We start from the raw sequence: 10,457 nt of genomic DNA, 5'->3' as shown, positions 1-10,457 counted from the left end.
AGCGACCCGACCTCAAACGGTCAAGTCTCTGTGCTTCAGTGTCATCCCTGGATCGGTAATGCTGACACACACAGTACTCAAAGGATTTATAATAGAGTAGCAATCACACACTTATTACATCGAATGTCTCAAAAGAGAACTTATTACAATAAATATGGCTTAAGGCCATCTAATACGATAACAGCGGAAGACTTGGAAGATAAAGTGAGTCCATCAACTCCAACGGCATAGCTGAGTGCATGACAACGGCCTAGCGAACCTTACTCCTCGTCTGAAAAGTCTGCAACATAATACGTTGCAGCCCGAAAATGGGTCAGCACAAGGAATATGCTGGCAATATAACACAGTAGAGCAATGAACAGATAAATGCTATCACTACATGCATATATGGCTGGTAGAGGCTCTATCGTTATATGTTTTTGCGAAAAGCCAATTTTTTCCTACAACAAAGGAATAAGTTTTATTTAACTATCATGGTAGTTGAAACATAATTGAGAAGGTTCCTCCAACTCAATCCCAATTAAAGTAATCATTAACCCAACAAATTAAATTAGTGATGAGATGAAATAGGATAATCCAAGTACTAGATACTCAAGATGTCCATAACCGGGGACATGGCTAACCATGATTAGTTTGTACACTCTGCAGAGGTTTGCGCACTTTTCCCCACAAGACTCGATCGCCTCCGCTGGATTTCTCGCACTACATGGTGTTTGAGAAACACATGACCGAGACACAGTCTTTCAGAAGCATTAACTCTTTACTCCGGGTGGACAGTTACACCTACTTTCCCTCTACATCTGCTAGCCCACCACTGAAAGAGGTCACACAACATACTCAACTATGCCAAAGCCCGTAATGGCTTGTGGCTGCACACGGAAGTTTCTAGCATGAAATATCTCACGATCCCTTTGAGCCTGGGTGGCGGACCGTAGGAGGATCACACGGTATATCCCCGGGATCTCCTAGGACAACACCGGTATATCCCCAGGTGCCCAAACAAGCAATCCACCCAGATGTGTATTAAAGTTGCCACCTTAAGTTGAACCATTAATTAACAACTCACATCTGTCATGGATACACTCAAACCCAATCCACGTCTACGAGCATAGCATGGCAATATAAGCATAACGTAGAAGTAACTCCCAAGGGTTTGATAATAAAACTGGTAATAGGTTCTACCTCATCATCTACTTCCCAATACCCACAAATTAATCACATCCTAATCATGCAGTGTTTGGGGATTGGAACTAATACATAAAAACTGGGTATGAAAATAGTATGATCAATGTGTTACTTGCCTTGCCGACGATCCGCAAAACCTAGAGACTCGTAGTTGCACGCTTCGCACTCCGGGAATTCTATCGCAAACAAACAATAACACACATAAGCAATCAAGCAAAGATGCATGGGTAAAACTCAAATAAGAAGATCTAACCAGAAAGTTCAATTTAAGAACTCCGGTTTGCAAAAAGAATCAAATCAAACGGAGCAACGAAACTCAAACTGCGAACGAAACAAGATCCGGTTACTAATCTGGACTAAAGCCAAATTTTATAGAACCAAAATCTTGTTCAAGTTGGTTAAACAGAAAGAGGGCTTCGAGACGAAGATCTAGGCGCTTGAATCGCCTGATTCCGATAAACGAGCGAAAAGTTACGCTAGAACGAAAATCGGATCATAAATCGCGATCGAAAATAATCGCGAAAAAACCCGAGAAAAAGAAAACTGACGAACTGGCTAACGAACGAACGTTCGCTGTCTGTGACTAACGGATAAAAACCGTTCATTAAAACGAATGTACAGACGAACGACCGCTATATAACCGAACCAAAAAAACGAAACAAAACTCGATCTAATAAAAAAACGAAAACTAGGGTTTATAAAAAAACAATCTTTTTTTTGGGAAACCGACGAACGGCGAGGCGGCGGCGGCTACCTCCGGTGGGATCGGCGGGGCAGCGGGGTGGCGGCTCCGGCGGCAAAACACGGCGGCGGCGGGGCGGATCCGGCGGCGGGCGCGGCGTGGCGGCGGCGACTAGCGGCGGCGGCGGCTAGGGTTTGGGGAGGCGCGGCGCTGGGTGGGCTGCGGGGTGGCGGCGGCTCGGCTTATAAGGGCCGGCCCGAGGTATCCTGGCCGGGTACGGCCCGGGGTCGGTTAACTTTTTTAAAAATTAAATGTGACGTGTAGAAAATGAAAGAAAAGAAATACTAACCGGACTCCAAAAATCCTGAAATAAATTTTCCCCGTCCTCTAAAAATACGCCGAACAAGGTGAACATTTATTTAGGACTCTAATGAAATTTTGAAAAATGCATATTTTTCCTATGCAAATAAAATAGCAATAAAATCCCAAAAAATATTTATTTGTTTTTAATATTTTTCCTCCAATATTTCATTCATTTTGGAGAAGTCATATTATCTCCTCTCTTATATTTTAATATGAAATATTTTTGGAGAGAAAAATAATAAAACAAATGATCCTCGTTTCGATATCTGATAAAAAAATTCAAATATGAAAACGGTGAAATCCCCAACTCTCTCTTAGGGTCCTTGAGTTGCTTAGAATTTCGAGGATTGCAAATCGAAATGCAATAAAATATGTTATGCATGAATGATCTATGTATAACATTCCAAATTGAAAATTTGGGATGTTACAATAATGGATACTAGGGATCAAGCCCTAACAAAACTAGCTCGATTACATGATGAATCTCATCCAACTCCTCACCGGCCAGCGAGCCTAAGAACGAATTACGCACTCTCGGTGGGGAGCATCATGGAATTGGCGATGGAGAAGGGTTGGTGATGACGAAGATCGAAGATCCCCCTCTCCGGAGCCCCAAACGGACTCCAGATCTGGCCTCCCGATGAAGACCAGGAGGTGGCAGTGGCTCCGTCTCGTGAAACGCGATAATTCTTCTCCCTGATTTTTTTCTCCAAATATGTGATTTTATAATATCAGGGTTGGAGTCCGCGGGGCTACCAGGTGGGGACAACGCACCTGGGCACGCCTGGAGGGGGCGCCCTGGTGGGTTGTGCCCACCCAGGTGCCCCCTCCGGTGGTTCTTGACTCCAGAAATTCTTATTTATATAATAAAAAATCCTCGCAAAGTTTCATTCCAATCCCAGAACTTTTATTTCTGCACAAAAAACAACACCATGGTAGTTCCGCTGAAAACAGCGCCAGTCCGTGTTAGTTTCATTCAAATCATGCAAATTAGAGTCCAAAACAAGAGGAAAAGCGTTAGGAAAAGTAGATACGATGGAGACGTATCAACTCCCCCAAGCTTAAACCTTTACTTGTCCTCAAGCAATTCAGTTGATAAACTGAAAGTGAAAAAGAAAAACTTTTACGAACTCTTTTGCTCTTGCATAAATAAGCTTAAACAACACCCAGGTTTTCAGCCAAGATCATAACTAACCATGTCGACAATAACTCTTAAAAATTATATTAACTCATATAAATGACATAATCAGCTAGCGAGCAATAATAAGATATCTCAAACAACAACACGTTGTCAAAACAACCATGATATAATATGACAATAGTGGTATCTCACTAGCCCTTTCTGAGACCGCACAACGTAAATGCAAACCACCTCCAAAGTTCAAGCAGCGACTAAGGATGGTAATTCATGGTAGAAAAGATCCAGTCATGACGCGCCCAACATTAGTGTCGGGGATAGCAGACAGGGGTATATGTTTTCCCCTAACTCGTGCATGGACAAGCCAAGGCCGAGCCAAGATGCAGGAGGAACCAAGAGCTTCGAAGAACCAACATGCAGATCAAGAGGACCAAGATCAAGCCAGAACAGCAAGACACCACCAGGAGAAAAGCCTCTCTTGCCGGGCAGGCGAGCTCGACAAGGACGGGGCCACCCTTGGAAGGAGGCGTCTGAAGCGTCCCAGCAGAGCCTGCCGGGGCTCATGAAGGCAAAATCACCTCACCAACTACTCCGCCACGACCCACGTCGTCAACCAGTGCGGTGTCAACAGTTGCAAAGTGACTTAGTGGCAGCCATTTGCCACATGGCAGCTTTTCTCTGCAGAAGACACCTAAAGACGACACCCGTCCTGCGATGTGTCAAGCGAGCAGGCGTGGAGCTGGCGAGATAGCCTGGCAAGGCTTGCCGGGCAACCAAAGATGTGACGTTGAGCGGTGCATTTAATGCGCCCTGTCAGCCTGCAGAGTTAGGTATTATAGCACTGTTTGCTATCTTATCAGTGCATAATGACCACTTTGCCATTGTGGTGACCCCTTAACCTATAAAAGGAGGCCCATGGCAACCGTAGAAAGGGTAAGAAGGTTGGACCGCTCACACCCCCATACGCGCGTAGCCACTGTCGCCCCTGCCGGGCAAGTGTACTACGCTCCACCACCATTATTCCACCATCAATCCACCAAAGCAGGAGTAGGGGTTTACGCCTCGCGGCGGCCCGAACCTGGGTAAAACTGCCTACGTGATCTCTGCCGTGCTGCCCCCACGCTCGCCTGCTCTTTGTGCAACGCGACCCCCCTGCCGAACCAGCAAGGGACCCTCTATTCCCATAGGTGGCCGTGGTTTCCCGCGACATCTTTGGCGTGCCAGGTAGGGGGGTCGCTTGCACGAACCTAAAGGTGTGTGCAGCACGCTCTGCCCGTGGTCGCCCGCTCGGAGCCTCTGGCGTTTGCGGCATCCACGAAAACACGGAAACTGAGCGGGGTCATCCCCGCGCCACATCGTTAATCTCCACGCCTCACCGTAGCCACGGTTACGACGAAGATCGCTACTGGTGGCAATATGCTCATCTCGGCAGTCCATATGGTGCGCCCGCCGTTCGGAGAAAGGGGGCAAAACATGCGGGCGCAAGCTCCCTCCTTCCCGTCCCTTCCCTTCGTCAGCAGTCGAGCCGCTTTCGCCCTGACGTTGTCAATGTCAATGATTACCGTGCGATGCTCCATCCAGTATTTCCCCTATTTTGGGAAAATCCTGAGTAAAGCGCTGGTATGAATCCGTTAATTGATGCTCCGGCAGGCGTGCTTCAGCAAGGCTGCCTGCGTTGGCATGATCCACGCGACGGTGGCTGCCCGGCTGACTCGAAGGGAAAGGGCGGAAAAGGGGAGAGGGACCAGAGGAGCCCGACACCGAACCCTGATGCACGCCAGCCGCATGAGATATACGTCGATCCCTGCCGGGAACGAAAGAATGGCCTGATTAGGCTTCCGTTCTTCCGTGCGTGGCGAGCGTGCCAAGTGCGGGCGACCCGGCAGAGGAGGAAGGAGCTTAAAATGAAAACTAAGTCTACTTTATCACTTCTTGTTGATGCATTTTTATATTTTTGCAGTTGTTTATCCCTTAACTTTAGTGAGTGTTCATATCGTGAAAACCCTCGTGTGATGGAACCTTGGCTAGTTTCTTTGATCACACCATCGTCCTGTCCCGAGCCATGCTCACAGGTCGAGAGACTGCGTTGAGAGCTACTTAGGAAAAACCTGTCGGGACGCATCCACGCCAAGATGACTATTAAGGGCCGTACCCTTACTACAATCACGGCAATATGATACCGGCAGGCATCCAGAGCATACACAGGGGTTGATCATACGAACACAAACATATAAAGCTCAAAGGGATAAACATGCATTTAAGATCCAGCTAAGAATAACAGTTCCACGCGGACACTAGACATAAAGTGACTAAACACAAAATATACGTTATGTCTTCATTACAGGGCAATGCAGGAGCAACAGCGGCCCGATACTTGGTCAGATGGTTAAATGGAGCCATTCAGACGTGAAGGACCATGTTAGCCCGGGAAGCGGCTTTCTCCTTGGCGGCTGCGACATCAACGCCCGCTGGCGGCTTCTTGAATCCGTCGTCGCGGTCGAGGTCCGGATGGCGGCAGGCCATATTGCTCAAGACCATGAAGAGGGCATCACGGGCAAGCTTCCGGGACTCGGTCGCAAAGCGCCCGACCCTCCCCTCTTCATGTGCCTTCAGCTTCTCGATCAGCTCATTGAAGAAGATTCCCAGCTTGGCGCTTGGGACCTCTTGCTTGCTGGCCGAGAAGACTGGGCCATCCATGCCCATCACCGCAGCTTGGGCACCAAGACGCTCCGCGATATCAATCAGGCTCTTGATCTAGAGGTTGACCTGCTCGGACTGATTCTTCTGCTGGTCCTACGCATCCTACCGGAGAGTGCTTGGCGGTGTCCAGATCCTTGGACAGCAACAGCTGGCGGGACTCAAGGGACTCCACCAAGTGTTCCAATGTGCCGATCCTGGCCTTGATGTCTTTGATGGTGCCGTTCGCAGTATCAAGACTCTGATTCTTGGTGGAGAGCTGCGACTGCACATCGGCCAAGAGGACCTCTGCCTTCCGTGCTTCCTCTTTGAGAGCCGTCACCTCCTTGGCACTCCCGGCAAGGTCTTTCGTCAGGTTAGCCACCTACCGGTCGAGGTTAGTTTTGGCAGTGGACGCGGAAGCCAGGTCATCGGTGAGCTTCTTCAATTGGGCGGCAGAATCACCAGCGAGGGCATCCAGGGCAGCTCCATGCTTGTCCTCCAATTCATTGGTGCGTTGCCGCACAAGAGCCTCCAGATCTTCATCCTTGGCGCGGAGGGTAGCTTCGAGTTTCTCCTCCCGGAGGGAGATCTATTACTCTCTGGCGTCCAGAGATGCCTTGCGGTCTGCCAGGCGCGCCTCCCGAGCCATGACATCCTCCCTCGTCATCAGGAGCGTCTCTTGCTGCCTCATGAGCACCTTGAACTGCTTGTCATTCCACTCGCGCAACTCCAGAAACTTGTCCTTCAGCTTCTGGTCCACCTTGTTGGCGGACTCGCACCGCTCCTTGAGCGCCTGCCACTTCTGGTTGTGCCGGGCCTGCATCTCCTTCACGCCTGCCGCCATGGATTCCATGAAGGACAAGTCCATTGCGACGGCGGCTGAGTCATCGGCCACTCCAGCTCCGTGATAAAGCGGAGCCAGGAGGCGTTGAAGTTCTTCGTCGAGCTCAGCGCCCGTCGTCAGGGACAGGCCGGGGGCTCCAGTTCCAGGCGGCGACAACACCATGGCCAGAGTGCTCGAGGAGGGTGGTGGAGTCTCAGTGATTGTCCCGGAAGAGGGGAGTGGGTCCATAGTCTGGAGGAGAATTTTCACCTCGACGACCACTTCCTCTACCGGGACATCCTCCGAAGAGCGCTCCACCACCGCCAAAGAGCCATGTGCATCCCCGACAGTAAGGTCCTGCCCCTCTGCGGCGACGATCTTGACGGCCTCATCTGCAGTAGCTCTTCCAATATCGGCCACCACCTCCAGCAGCTCTGGCTCCTCGGCTGGGGGACTGCGCATGAAAGGTCCGGCGAGCAATAAAGAAACGGAAGTTTTAAGCAAATGGGAATATCAAGAGAAGCGATCAAAACAAGAAAGGAGAAAGGAAATAAGTGGAGTACCTGGAGAAGTCTGCCGGGCGAGTAGCGCAGTTTTGCCGGCAACATCTGTTGCCGGGTCATGGACTTCGCACTCTGCCATGGTAGCCGCGGCAGCCTTCTGCGCAACCTCATCCGCGGAGGGACCCATGGGGGCCTCTTTGGCTCAAGTGGCAGGGGAAGCGTGCCCCTCTGGAAGGGCCTCGCCCTGCGTCGACTCACCTCCCCCTCCGGCCGAGGGAACAAGGAGGCCATCCCCGTCGCCCCCGGCGAATGGGGCCAAATCTCCATCCCCGGGCCGAGGGCTGGACTGGGAGCTCGGCACGGGGTCCTCTACATCAACCCCCGCCAAGGTTGGGCTTCCCGCGCCCGTCAACGACCCAAGACGGCGGAGCCTCTTCCATGAACGGTAAATGAGGGCTTCCGCGTCCTCCTCCACTTCCCTGACGGCAACAGCAAAGCGGAAGGTCAGTCAGTAAAATTAATCGAGCATATCGGAGATACTTACAAAGGGCAGGGAAAATCTTCCTTGCTCTTCTTCAATAAGCATGGAGTTCGAACTCCATGGGAGGCGGGGACTCCCTTCTTCTCTTTGAAGATGGAGGGGCGGAACTCCCCGGTACCTCTGGTTCCATAGGTGGTCGTGGTTTCCCGCGAAAATTAGCTACACACAATGCATGACGATGACAATTGTGCTCTCAGGTTCTGGTGCTTATTTGAGAAGGTGATGACACAACATAAAAGTAAATAGATAGTCCGTTCACAGGGGGAAGCAGTGATTTGTTGCGGTGCGAGAGCTCAAGTTTTAAAACAAAGGTAAATGAAATTGTGAGAAATGCACCCTTCTTGTTTACTTCGCGACCATTATTTATCGGTATCTTCCATGTTAAACACATCAGTGGCGGTTCCCAAGCGATAAAAGTAAAGGTTTACTCCCCCTCCACCAACAATCACACTCCATAGCTTGTCCGAAACAACGGGTGTCGTCCATACCAACAACAGTCTCGGGGGAGTTTTGTTTAATTATTTGCAATTTGAGTTCGGGAATGGGAATCCCTATTACCGCCCCTCTCATGCAAGGATGAGTGAATAAACACTCATCATGAGAATAACCCGCTTAGCATGGAAGATACTGACTACCTCCTGTCACTCTATGAACAATCCAGGCACACAAAAAGGATATTTATTTGAAGTTTTTAGAGGTGGCACATGCAAATTTACTTAGGACGGCAGGGTAATACCGCATATAGGTAGGTATGGTGGACTCATCTAGAATAACTTGGGTTTCGGGTTTTTGATGCACAAGCAGAATTCCCACTTAGTACAGGTGAAGGCTAGCAAATAGGTTGAGAAGCGGCCACCTACAGAGCAAAGACGGTCATGAACATGCATTGTGCATAAGTAACATTGGATACTAGCATGAGTAGAATATGAACATCATGAACATAAATATCATAGAGGCTATGTTGGTTTTGATTCAACTACATGCATGAACATGTGTCAAGTCAAGCCACTTGAACGTCTAGAGGAGGATACCATATCATCATACTACGTCACAATCATTTTAATGCAATGTTGGCATCCAAGATAAATCATTATCCACTCCTAGCTACTTAAGCATGGCATGAGAAACTATAATATCTAATTGTCATTGCAAACCTGTTTGATCATAATAGGTTGAATCATGGATACTAGGTTAAACATATTTACAAAAACAGAACAAGTTGAGTTCATAACCGTTTCTCTCTGCCACAACCAGTTCATCAAATATCATCATTATTGCCTTTCACTTGCACGACCGAAAGATTTGAAAATAATAATAGTGCAAGAGTGTCGTGGACTAAGCTGGAATCTGCAAACATTTTATTCAAAAGGAGGAGACAAAGTAATATGGGCTCTTTGTTAGATCAACAATAATGCATATGAGAGCCACTCAACATTTTCATCGTGGTCTTCTCCTCGGTATGACTCAATAAAAAGAAAAGGAAATTCAGAGAAACCGCTCAACTTTTTTGGAGTTTTTGGTTTTTCTTGAACAAGGAAATAAATGGGAAAAACAAAAAATGAGAAAACTATTTACATGAGAAAGCTCCCAACAAGTAAAAGAAGAACAAGAAAATCTTTTTGTGTTTTCTTTTTAGTACTTCAACAAATTAAACTAGGAAGAAAAGCTGAAAAGAAGTAGGAAATATTTTTGGATTTTCTCAAAAAAATTCAAACACACAAGAAGAAAACGATGAAATAAATCTAGCATGGATAATACAATGAAAAAGTGTGGACACCAACAACTAGAATGAAATGTGTGAACATGAATGTAATGTCAGTGAAAACACGTACTCCCCCAAGCTTAGGCTTTTGGCCTAATTTGGTAATCAGTCAGTAGCCTGCATAATGGTCGGAGTGATAGCTCATGGAGGCTCTAGGTGCAGATACCTCAGCCCGCCATGCAGCCACAACTGCCGCGTTATGAGCTCGGGCCTCGCTCTCAAGAACATAATATCTTCCCTTATTGTGAACATCAAAGAGAGCAGGTGCAGGCAAATATTTGTCTACAATGGAACTTTTATTAAACAATAGGTTATAAGTGAAATTATGGGGTTCACCACTAAGGAGCTTATGACGTTTCATAGCATCAAAGTCTAAGTACTGCGTGGGTAAAATAGCGTCATAAGGCTAAGGTGAAACACCCAGCTCTCTTGCTAAGCGTGTGGTATAAATTCCACCATAAAAATATCCACTACCAGCGTTGTGTTGCAACCTGCATGCAACAATCGCTCCAAGATTATAACTTTTGTCACCGGTGAGAGCGGTGCATATGAGGCTCAAGTCTGGAGCACAAAGTGTACTACAATCTTATTTGCCTACAATGCATTTTCCATTCAATAATGCAAAGTACTGGATTAAGGGAAAATGAATTCTCTTTATTCTACCTTGCTTCACTCCCCTAGTCTCACCATAGCAAAGACTAGTCAAGAATATCCCAAACTCAAATCTTGGTGGTTCGTCAAGCGAACCCCAGAATGGGATTTTGCAGCAGTGGGAAAATCT

The sequence above is a fragment of the Aegilops tauschii genome, chromosome 7, assembly GCF_002575655.3.
Source record: "Aegilops tauschii subsp. strangulata cultivar AL8/78 chromosome 7, Aet v6.0, whole genome shotgun sequence".
Lineage (NCBI taxonomy): Eukaryota > Viridiplantae > Streptophyta > Magnoliopsida > Poales > Poaceae > Aegilops > Aegilops tauschii.
This window is presented reverse-complemented; position numbering follows the sequence as displayed.